Below are 10,752 nucleotides of genomic sequence, written 5' to 3'. Positions count from 1 at the left end.
CACTCTGGTAAGTCTTCAAGGTAGACTCCCAAACCTTCACAAACTTCGTTCACTGGGAATCCACAATGTCTCTTGGATGCTCTAAACGCGACGCCTAACCGTCTGGAGGATTCACAGTCCTCAAGTGTAATAAGTCTTCAGATCACACAGACAAGAAGACCTAAGTGATGCCCAATTTGCTCTGGCTTTGGGTGGTTAGGGCTTTTCTCCTCACTAGGAATTTTCTCTCAAAGGCTTCGAGGTGGGTTGCTCTCAAACGACAAAAGCCGTGCACTAAAATCTGAGCAGCCAACGGTTTATGGTTGTGGGGGTGGGCTATTTATAGCCACTTGGCAACCCGACCTGATTTGTCTGAAATGACCCTGGATCACTAAGGAACTGACACGTGTTGCAACGGTCAGATTTCAAACTCTCATGGCAACTTTACTTGGGCTACAAGCAAAGCTGACTTGTCCGGCTCTGGACAAGATTCACTCTCATTGTCTTCACTCGAAGACATAGGTTTTTAGTTTGGGCATCACTTCAGTCATTCTGATTGGTTCTCCTGGACCCCACTTAACAGTACGGTGGTTCCTATGACTCAACACAAAAGAAAAAGAACTACGAAAGATCTAAGTCTTCGAGCTCCATATGCTTCATAACGTGCTTTTGTCATAGTCTTCAAAGTGAATATCTTCATGTACCACCTTTGTCTTCAATGTCTTCATACATTTTTAGGGGTCATCTCTAGTAGTAAAATCAAATCAATGAGGGACTTCTACCTGTATTATCCTGCAATTCTCACAAACACATTAGTCCCTCAACTAGGTTTGTCGTCAATACTCCAAAACCAACTAGGGGTGGCACTAGATGCACTTACAAGTGCACCCCCTCCGTCGACAGCCATGACCGCCTAGACGGCCTTCGACTCATGCCTACTCGACCCTCGCCGCTCAGCACACCAGATCGGCGGGCCGCCGCCATCCAGACTAACGTTGCCCCCTCCCCCACCATGCACCTTCGGAATCCGCACAGCTGCCGCAGCCCTGCCATCCGCCCACGCCACCAGCGCACCCATCTGACTCGTTGCCGCCGCGCCCCCGACACGATGCCGCATCCCGCGTTGAGCACCCCATCAGGAGGGGAGGAACGCCCTGCTGCCGCCTACACCGACCGGGCTTTGTCTGACAACAGGAGGGAAGGAGAGGCGATGAATGGGAGGGAAGCGGCATAAGCTAGAGCGGGTGATTCGAGTTTTCGATCAACTCGGATACGTATCCTACCTATTCTTTCTGGGCCAAAAAAGAATTACACTTAAGTTGGTGCTAGCGAAATGAGTACATCAAATGTTTTAGTTCCCTGTGCATATATGAACGTGGCATTTTTTTCTCTTTTTTGGGGTAGTGGTAGCATTTGTTTTCAGCTCTAAAAAAGAGCACATTTGTTTTCACCTAAATTCTAAAGAATGCATACGCACTAATTAGAGGAAACGAGCGGTCGGTCTTACACACGCATGCATGTAGTTTTGTGATCTTAATTTTGTCTTTATTCGTGACGTGGCATGTACTACTAGGATGGTCACATGGGCAAGACACCGCATTATTCCATGGATGCGTATGTCCATTTATTCGGGTTTTCAAATTTTTAAAAAGCCATATCTTTTAAACCGTGCTTCGGAATTTAGATCCGTTTTTACTATTGGAATCCTCACGCGAGATCTTTGAAACTAGACCCCGCATGGGTATGTTTTGACGATTTTTTATGCCAACTTTGATGTTATATTGTACAGCTCTTTTACTGTATTGTGCAACTTTATTACTACATCGTGCAACTTTTTTCCAAAACTAATGTTTGGAGCTGCACCTTCGTATGAGGTTGCAACCTAGCAACCACGACAACTTTGATGTGCAACTAGTCTATTGCCTCGACGAAAGTCGATGTGCAACCTACTCTTGTAATGTAGTATAGTTGCACACACATTGATGTTTAGTTGGCTTGTAATGTAGTCTAGTTGCACACACATTGATGTTTAGTTGGCAGGAAGACTAGTTGCACGCACATATGCTCAGTTGTCTTGTAATTTAGTCTAGTTGCACACATTGATGTTTAGTTGGCAGGACACTAGTTGCACACACATATGCTCAGTTGGAGCGGCAATCTAGTCTAGTTGCACACACATTGATGTTTAGTTGACAGGACTTTTTTGGCACACACACATATCCTCAGTTGGCACGGCAATCTAGTCTAGTTGCACACACATTGTTGTTTAGTTGGCAGAAAGACTAGTTCATCGAAACATCCCCATACGGGATCTAGTTTCGAAGAGCACATTGCGAGGATTCCAGCGGTGAAAACGGATCTTAACTCCGACATGCGGATTAAAAGTTATGCTTTTTTTTTTAGTTTTTGAAACCACGAATTAAATACACCAAAGAATAAAACGCATGCACCGAAAGGATGGCTGTGCAGACATTTAAAGACCAGATGAAAAGCTTTTTAATTAGGATGGTTAATTAGAAAAGGGACACAAAATTTCCAGTTTAGTCCGGCCACTCGCGTAGGCTAAGGCCCTGTTTGGTTCATAAGTCCTAGGACTTTTTCTAGTCCCAACTAAAAAGTCTCTAGTCCCTAAAAAGTCCCTCCTTGTTTGTTTCTAGAGACTAAAAAGTCCCTAGTTCCTCTCTAGAGGTTATTAAATGATCATATTACCCCTAATATATAGAAAAATAACAACCAAACAACATCATGAGGTGGCGGACCAATGAGTGCATGGAGGGGCATTGTTGGAAAAGTCTCAAAAAGTCTCAGAAGATACCTCCTTGAGAGTCTTCTTCATTTAGTCCCAAAACGCAACTTTTAGTCCCTAATAGTCCCTCCAGTTTGGTTAAAAAGTCTCTAAGAGAGACTTTTTTTAATCCCTACACCAAAAAGTCCCTGAAAACAAACACCCCTTAAGCGAGCAGCCGGCCGCTCGCTAGACTTGGCCTTGTTTTCACCGCTCAGTTAAAAAATAAGAAGGAAAGACACGGCAACGGCATGCACGGGCATCAGCTGCCTGGAAAACGGACGGAGACGGACGCGCCGCCGCCAACCCCCGCTCCACTTAACTTTCATATCCTTGTCTCACAGAAAAAACTTACCTTTCATATCCGCTCGCCGCCACCGCCACCGCCTCCGCCACGGCTATAAAGCTCCGCCCTTTGGCCGGCCCGCTCCTCCTATCTTTGTCCGGGCAGCGCCTCTCGCCTCCTTCCTTCGTCCTCGGTCCGTCCTGGCTGCGTGGTGGTCTCCGTGCCGGCCTCCGATTCCAAATCCAGCCGCCCGCTCGTGCCCTGCTCCCTCTCCGCTTGCAGGGCCGCGCCGCTCCCCGAGGACGCGGGCGGGCGCCCGGGCCTCGCCCCGCGGGGCTCGGGCAAGTGGCGGGCGACCGGCGCCGTGCGCCAGCTGCGTGCGCTCGTCCTCGACTCGTGCCGCTCCTCTCTTGCGTCTGGTGAGGCGACTCGTCCTCTGTTCGTGCCTCTCCTCGTCTCGCGTTCGGTGAGGCAGTTTGTCCTGGATTCGTGCCTCTTCTCCTCTCGCCTCGCTCAATTCGTCCTTGCTCGTCCTATGTTTCTCGTCCTCACTCGATTCATCCGTCGTTTAGAGTAGAAGAACCTTGTCTGATTTGTTTCATTTTGCTCGTCCTCGATTCGTCTGTTCTGAAGCGCGTCTGATTTGTTTGATTTTGCTCGTCCTCGCCGTCGGCCGTTTAGATAGAAATCGCGCCTGGTTTGATTTGCTCGTCCTCGCCGTCGTCGTTAGTTTAGAGTCGCGTGTGCTTTGATTCTCGCTCGGCCTTGTCATTGCCCCGCGTGTTCTTGGGGCCGTCTTGTCGGGGGTCTTCGTTCCTGCGACTCTGGGAGGAAGCGAGCGAGCGGTCTATCGGTTTGGGTCACCGTCTGGTTTGCGAGCTAACAAGTCTGCTTGAGAAACTTGTGCGCGCGCTACTGTTATCTGACGATCCTGTGTTTCGTGTTCACGGTGGAGCGATGGTTCCCGTGTTTCTGTTTGAGAAACTTGTGCGTGCGCTTCTGTTATCTCACGATTTCGCGTTTCGTGTTTGCTTTGGGGCGACGGTTGCAGGAACGATCGGTTCTGGTTCCGAAATTGGAGCAGTGTCAGATCGGTTTCTGTGTCGATTCTTGTTCTACCGGCAGTCGTGTGTGTTCCCATCCTAGATGCAGAGAATCCTGTTCTTGTTTGTTGCGGTTGTTCTGATGCTGTTCTTTTCAATTGTTTATTGTTATCATGTTTGCTTATCTTCCCATATGGCATGATTGATTGTTTGTTGTTTGTTGTTTGATTGATTGCCTTGAGATGGATTGTTGTTTGTTGTTTGATTGATTGCCTTGAGATGGATTGTTGTTTGTTCTTTGATTGATTGCCTTGACAAGGTAAAAACCTAGGCCAATTGATTGATGTTTGTTGCCTTGAGATGGTATGTTTCTACATGGCACCATTGATTGTTGTTTGTTGCCTTGAGATGGTACATGTTTATATGGCATGATTGATTGATGTTTGTGTATGGTTATTAATATTGATTGCTATTTGTTGATTGGTATCTAACTTTGGTATATGTAGTTCCTGAACATAGGTAACAGACCTAGCACTACTCTTTTTTTCTGAATTATTTGTGATTATGTCTTATGTGGATATCATATTCTTTTTTTAGTATTACTGTTGTCCAGTCCTTGGAATAATGCTTTTCTAAGTATTTAAGGTACATACATGTTGATCTGGACATATCACATTTGCTCTTTATTATGTTGCTAAGGACACTGATGGGTTGAGTTGGCATATAGCACAGGTATATTTACATTCTTTACATTTTGCGATGCTGATGCCTGTAGTCCCAAAGCATTCATTTACCTGATATTTGCATGGATGTTTTCATGATGGCTAATTTGATTCATTATCGTTGTTCTGATGGTGTGCTTCTGGTGGTTTAACTAAAGTCATGGATCGCTCATCAACCTGGTATGTCTTTGGATGATAATCCCTCTCGAATTTAAATCGTTCCTATATTTTACACAATGTTTATCTCATGGCTAGTAATGGTAAACTTATGAATGCATATCCCACATTTTAGCTAGTTATATAGTAACACCATACTTCCTTGGATGACGTTTTGTATATGAAAGTGTGGTGAGCTCACATATTGTGTCGGTATCTACCTAACGCAGCTAAGCTCTTTCTGGATAGGGCAGAGGTACAATATTTACATCCATGGCAGAAGGTTCTTAACCCTGAACTCATCAAAGGTCCTTGGACTCAAGAGGTTTGGCACTGCACTCCTGACTTTGCTCGAAAAAAATATATGTTTTGCACATTTTATAGTTGTATTTATGATTATGATATTTTTATACAGGAAGATGACAAAATTATTGATCTTGTAAGCAAGTATGGACCAACAAAATGATCTCACTGCAAGGACCTGCAGAAGGACCCTCCCACCTCAGCGCAGGTGATTTCCCCTCTGCCCCGTTTGATTCCGTTTGCCCCGAATTGGGTTGTGTCTGGATGAGCGCGCTGTTGGCATGGTCTGGTTGTTAACTGTTGTTACTGGTCATGGGGGTTAGGTTGTTGATTATATAGTTGTGCTCTCGCAGTGCTTTTAGGTTTGTTGTGCTCTCGCACTGCTTATGAACTGTACATGGACTACAATTATGATTGACTCATGTCAAGTGTGTGATGTATCTTCTGAGCAGGTCATTAAAAAACCCTTGGATTTTGTTTTGTTAGGTTATAAAGTATGCCAACCTTATTACAGTTTACAGTCAGTACCACATGGGCAGAACATGCACCACCCTGTAGCACTATATGTTATCTTAACTGCCATAACCAAAAGAAATTAAAATTGCCAAGGACTTCACAATTTATATGGATAGTTAGGCATGACTAGCACTATTTAAGAAACATAAACAGTACCAATCTAATCTGTTAGGCATGGACTAGACTATTTAAGAAACATAAATAGTACCAACCAAATCAATAGGGATAATTTTTGAGAGTGAACTATGTTTTAGGAGGTGAGGTGGCAATGGTCACCTGTGTTCCTTAGTCTATTAACGCATACGGGAATAAATATAATTACTGAAGCAACTTTATGGTAATGTTGTTTAAATCTGATTTGAGAAACACGAACAGTACTAACCTGATCAATAGAGAGAATTGTCAAAAGTGACCTCTGTTTTAGTAGGTTGCAATGATCACCTGCTTTCCTTAGTTTATCAATGCATACTGGAAGAAATATAATTACTGAAGCAACTTTACCATTGTTAATGTTGTGTAAATCTGATTTGAGAAACATGAACGGTACCATCCTAACCAATAGAGAGAATCATCAATAGTGGCCTATGTTTTAGTAGGTGAGGTTGTAATGGTCACCTGTTTTCCTTGGTCTATCAATGCATACAGGAAGAAATATAATTACTGAAACAACTTTAGCATTCATAATGTGTGTAAACCTGATGTTCTGTGTTTTTGTGGAGAATAAGTGGCTTAAGTGGATGTCCTGGCCTCCTGGGTGACTTGATGTTTTTTCATACAACATTTGGTTGAACTAACCTCTTGAAATGAAGATCAATGAACTTTGAATTATTCTAATCATTTTACTGGACGCGTATATGATGGATAACCCTTGATAATATAATTTCATGCCTAATTCTGAACTTGTTCACACATAACTAAAGCTGGCCGCTGTTTGATCTCACAGCAAATATGACTTGTTTCTTACTCATACTTGACTGGCTTCATACAAATGCTTGTCTGACTGTTGCGTAATACTGTATTACTTTCCTTTTATTCAGGCAGGTCCTGTAAGTGAGGACATGTTCCACTGGCTGGCCACTATCATGGGACCCTCGGACAGCCTGTTTACTGGTGGTCTATTTTTGGTGAACATCCATTTCCCACTGGATTATCCCTTCAAGCCCCCGAAGGTAATTTCTGGTGTACCGAGCTAACCTTTGTAATGATATTGGAATTGCTGTCACACAAATGTCTTAGGGGTCCTCAAACAATTAGTTTGCTGTTGCTTGCTATCTTATCTATTTTTTTCTGACATTCAGACATGAACATATTTCAGGTCTCTTTCCGCACCAAGGTGTTCCACCCAAACATCAACAGCAACGACAGCATTTGCCTCGACATTCTCAAGGAACAGTGGAGCCCGACTTTGACCATCTCAAAGGTAATGATCTGCATTCCTAGCTTGGTTGTTCCATTTTTTGCTTAAATCTTGTTGCTGATATAAGCTTGGTTCCTTCAGCAAATTAATCTCACAAAAAATCTTCATTTATGTTTCTCTAATATTTACCCGTCTTTGTTAACAGGTCCTCCTGTCAATCTGTTCATTGCTGACGGACCCCAATCCCAATGATCCTCTGGTGCCTGAGATTTCTCACATGTACAAGACTGATTGGGCCAAGTATGAGTGTGCCTGGACACAGAAGTACGCCATGGGTGGATGTATAGGCAAGCAATGTCGAGAGAGGTATTCTTTTGATTGTTCTATTTTTATGGTTTGCTGAAATGCATTCCCCCCTGGGTGGGATGTTTGTTAATTTCGAAACACACTGGTTACTTCCATTTGTGTACTTTATTTGTTCTTAGTTCTTCTCACCTATAGCTAAAGTCAAAGACGACAAACCAGGTGACTTATTCGAGTTGCAGGACTACAAATCATCGGTAAGTTTCTATGCTTTCAAATGGTCAGAGTTTAAATTGTGATCAGTTGTTCTGACTTGTTTTATACCGAATCCTTGATTTCTTGATAACTTTGATATATACACATGAATAATTACTTATGCTGTTATGATCATAAACTGATTTCTATGATGCCTATTACATAACAGGTCATCTAAATCTTCATTTGCAAATATGACTGCGGGTGCTGCTGATGATGTAAGTTACTTTTCTTGCTTCAAGAATAATAGAAACATCATTTACATCACACTCACATTTTAAGTTGCTCATGTCATTTCAGGCTAGCCATCTTCTTGGAACTGATGAGAGACAACCGATGTTGCCAACTTGAAACATATATTTTTTAGGTATGAATGGCTTACCTCTCCTCCTCTCGCGTCTGTTGAGGCAATTCGTCCTCGGTTCGTGCCTCTCCTCCTCTCGCGTCTGGTGAGGCAATTCGTCCCCGATTCCCTCTCCTCTCGCCTCTGACTTTATGTTGCTCGTCCCCGCTCGATTCATCCGTTTAGATTAGAAGAATCGCGCCTGATTTGTCATTTTGCTCGTTCTCGATTCGTCTGTCTTGAAGCGCGTATGACTCGACTGATTTTCCTTGTCCTCGATTCGTCCGTTTAGATAGAAAATCGTGTCTGGTTTGATTTACTCGTTCTCCTCGTCAGTCTAGAGTCGCTTGTGATATGATTTTGTCGTCCTCGCTGTCGCCCCGATGCTTTCGTGTGTTCTTGGGGCCGTCTCGTCGGGGGTCTCCGTCCCTGCGACTCTGGGAGGAAGTGAGCGAGCGAGCAGTCGGTCGGTCTAGTTTGCGAACTAACAAGTCTGTTTGAGAAACTTCTGTTCCCACGTTTTGTGTTCATGGTGACCGATGGTTCCTGCGTTTACTTGTGCGTGCGCTTCTATTATTTCATGATCATGCGTTTCGTGTTCGCGCCCGGCGATGGTTGCAGGAATCATTAGTTCTGGTTTCGAAATTGGAGCAGTGTCAGATCGGTTCCTCTGTTCCATCACCTATGTTGTTTGTCGGTTATTTTCAGATCTCAAATGCATGCGCCCTTGTGATACTCTAGTTCCAGGGTCCGTTAATACAAGGTGGATTATTGGCCCTCTGTCGATTCTTGTCCCACCTAGATGCAGGTCTCAACATTGCGGTTGTGTGCTGGTCTCGCTTTCGGCAGGCGTGTGTGCTCCCATCCTAGATGCAGAGAATCTTGTTCTGTCCGTTGCGGTTGTTCTGATGGTGTTCTTTTCAATTGGTTTATTGTTATCACGCTTTTCTTATGTTCCCATATGGCACGATTGATTGATTGTTGTTTGTTGTTTGATTGATTGCCTTGAGATGGATTGTTGTTTGTTGTTTGATTGATTGCCTTGAGGTGGATTGTTGTTTGTTGTTTGATTGATTGCCTTGAGGTGGATTGTTGTTTGTTGTTTGATTGATTGCCTTGAGAAGGTACAAACCATGTAGGCCAATGGATTGTTGTTTGAGCCTTGAGGTGGATTGTTGTTCATTGAGGTGAATTTTTTTGGTATTACTATTCCTTGTTCCCTTTTGAAGTCCAGTTATTCAAATCTGATGTGGAAGGTATGAATATTGATATCACTTCTGTGTTAGTATACTAGCTATGGTGTGTTTTATTCACCTTATTAAGCATATCTCTTACAAGTTTGCCTTGAGATGGTACATTTTATATGGAGCGATTGATTGCTATTTGTCGAATGTGAACTCGTATCTTGACGAATAATCATTTATGCTAACTTGGTATTGGTAGTTCCTCACCATAGGTAATACACCTATTACTTGTTTAGTGTAGACTGACTATTCTTTTTTCTGAACTTTTTTGTGATTATGTCTTCACATTGCACTGCTCCCAGATCCATATCAACGTGCCCACACTGTCGGATGAGCATAAAGATGTAAGGAACTCCTCCCAAGAATCTCTGTTGCTCCTTGTATTAACTTGGCGACTAGACTTTGCATGCTATTTTTTTCCGTAAAACTGGAGCTCCTTGCTGTAACCCATTATATGACTATATGAGCATGCACCACTTTCAGGTTATGAAAAAATGCGGTGCTCCAAACAAGATTGACTTCCTCTCTCTTTCTTATACAAGGCATGCAGAAGATGTGTGGCAAGTAAGTAACTCATTATGTCGATATTTAGAGTGTACTACTTCACAGTGCCATCTTTCCCAACAGATTGAATTTTTTTATATTGATATTTTGTTGAATTTTGTTGAATAGTATCACATGTTTGGGCACTTAATACTTTGGGAAAATGTTCCTAACGTTGATAGTATTTTTCCTGTAATAGGCACGGGAGTTCCTCTCAAAGTTAGCTGATCTTAGCCAAACTCCGATTTTAGCCAAAATTAACATGTATTTTTCTCAATTGAGTACTACTTTGTTTTGTTCTTTAGGTGTTCTTATTTCAACTGATGTGGCAAATGCGGTGCTGGACAGTTAGTTTTTGCCTCTTGCAGATATCTTATACTTTGGTGATCCTGTACAATTGCTCTTTACTACACCCAAACAAACTATAATTACACAAGTTGTAACATGAATCATAATTGTTTTGTTCAGGTAGTGATGACATTCTCCTTGGTGCTGAGACTTGCCGTGGGTTGTATCCAGTTGAGACTATTTCAACAGTAGGCAGAATTTGTGCTGAGGTGAGCTTTCTTTTGGAGTTCTACGTTCTCTTGATAAACATGAGTGTTTGGGAGGCATTTGTTGATAGGTTCCCATTTGTAGTTCAAATCAGACTTCAATACTAAAATGTTACAAATAAATACCATTCTTTGGAACAGCCCCTAAATGTCAACAAGTATATCTTTGGCACTCTAATGGAATCTGATGGAAATTCACTCCCTCCTACCTTTTCTCTCTTTATATTTGGTGATCATGAATTGTTTCACAGGCTAAGAAGGTCTTCAACCAGGATTTGTACTTCAAGCGAACCATGAAATACGTGGGAGAACCCATGACCCACTTGGAGTCTTTTGGAGTTCTACGTTCTCTTGATAAACATG

At 42.9% G+C, this 10,752-nt stretch overlaps 1 pseudogene; it reads left to right on the top strand.

The window, feature by feature from the left end:
• The first annotated feature begins 5,211 nt into the window (after window positions 1–5,211).
• The window catches only part of LOC123083912 (pyruvate kinase-like), an 11,211-nt pseudogene continuing 5,670 nt past the window's right edge, over window positions 5,212–10,752 (top strand).

Source organism: Triticum aestivum, chromosome 4A (assembly GCF_018294505.1).
Source record: "Triticum aestivum cultivar Chinese Spring chromosome 4A, IWGSC CS RefSeq v2.1, whole genome shotgun sequence".
Taxonomy (NCBI): domain Eukaryota; kingdom Viridiplantae; phylum Streptophyta; class Magnoliopsida; order Poales; family Poaceae; genus Triticum; species Triticum aestivum.
The sequence above is the reverse complement of the archived record's forward strand: the minus strand, read 5'-3'. Positions and strand labels throughout refer to the sequence as shown.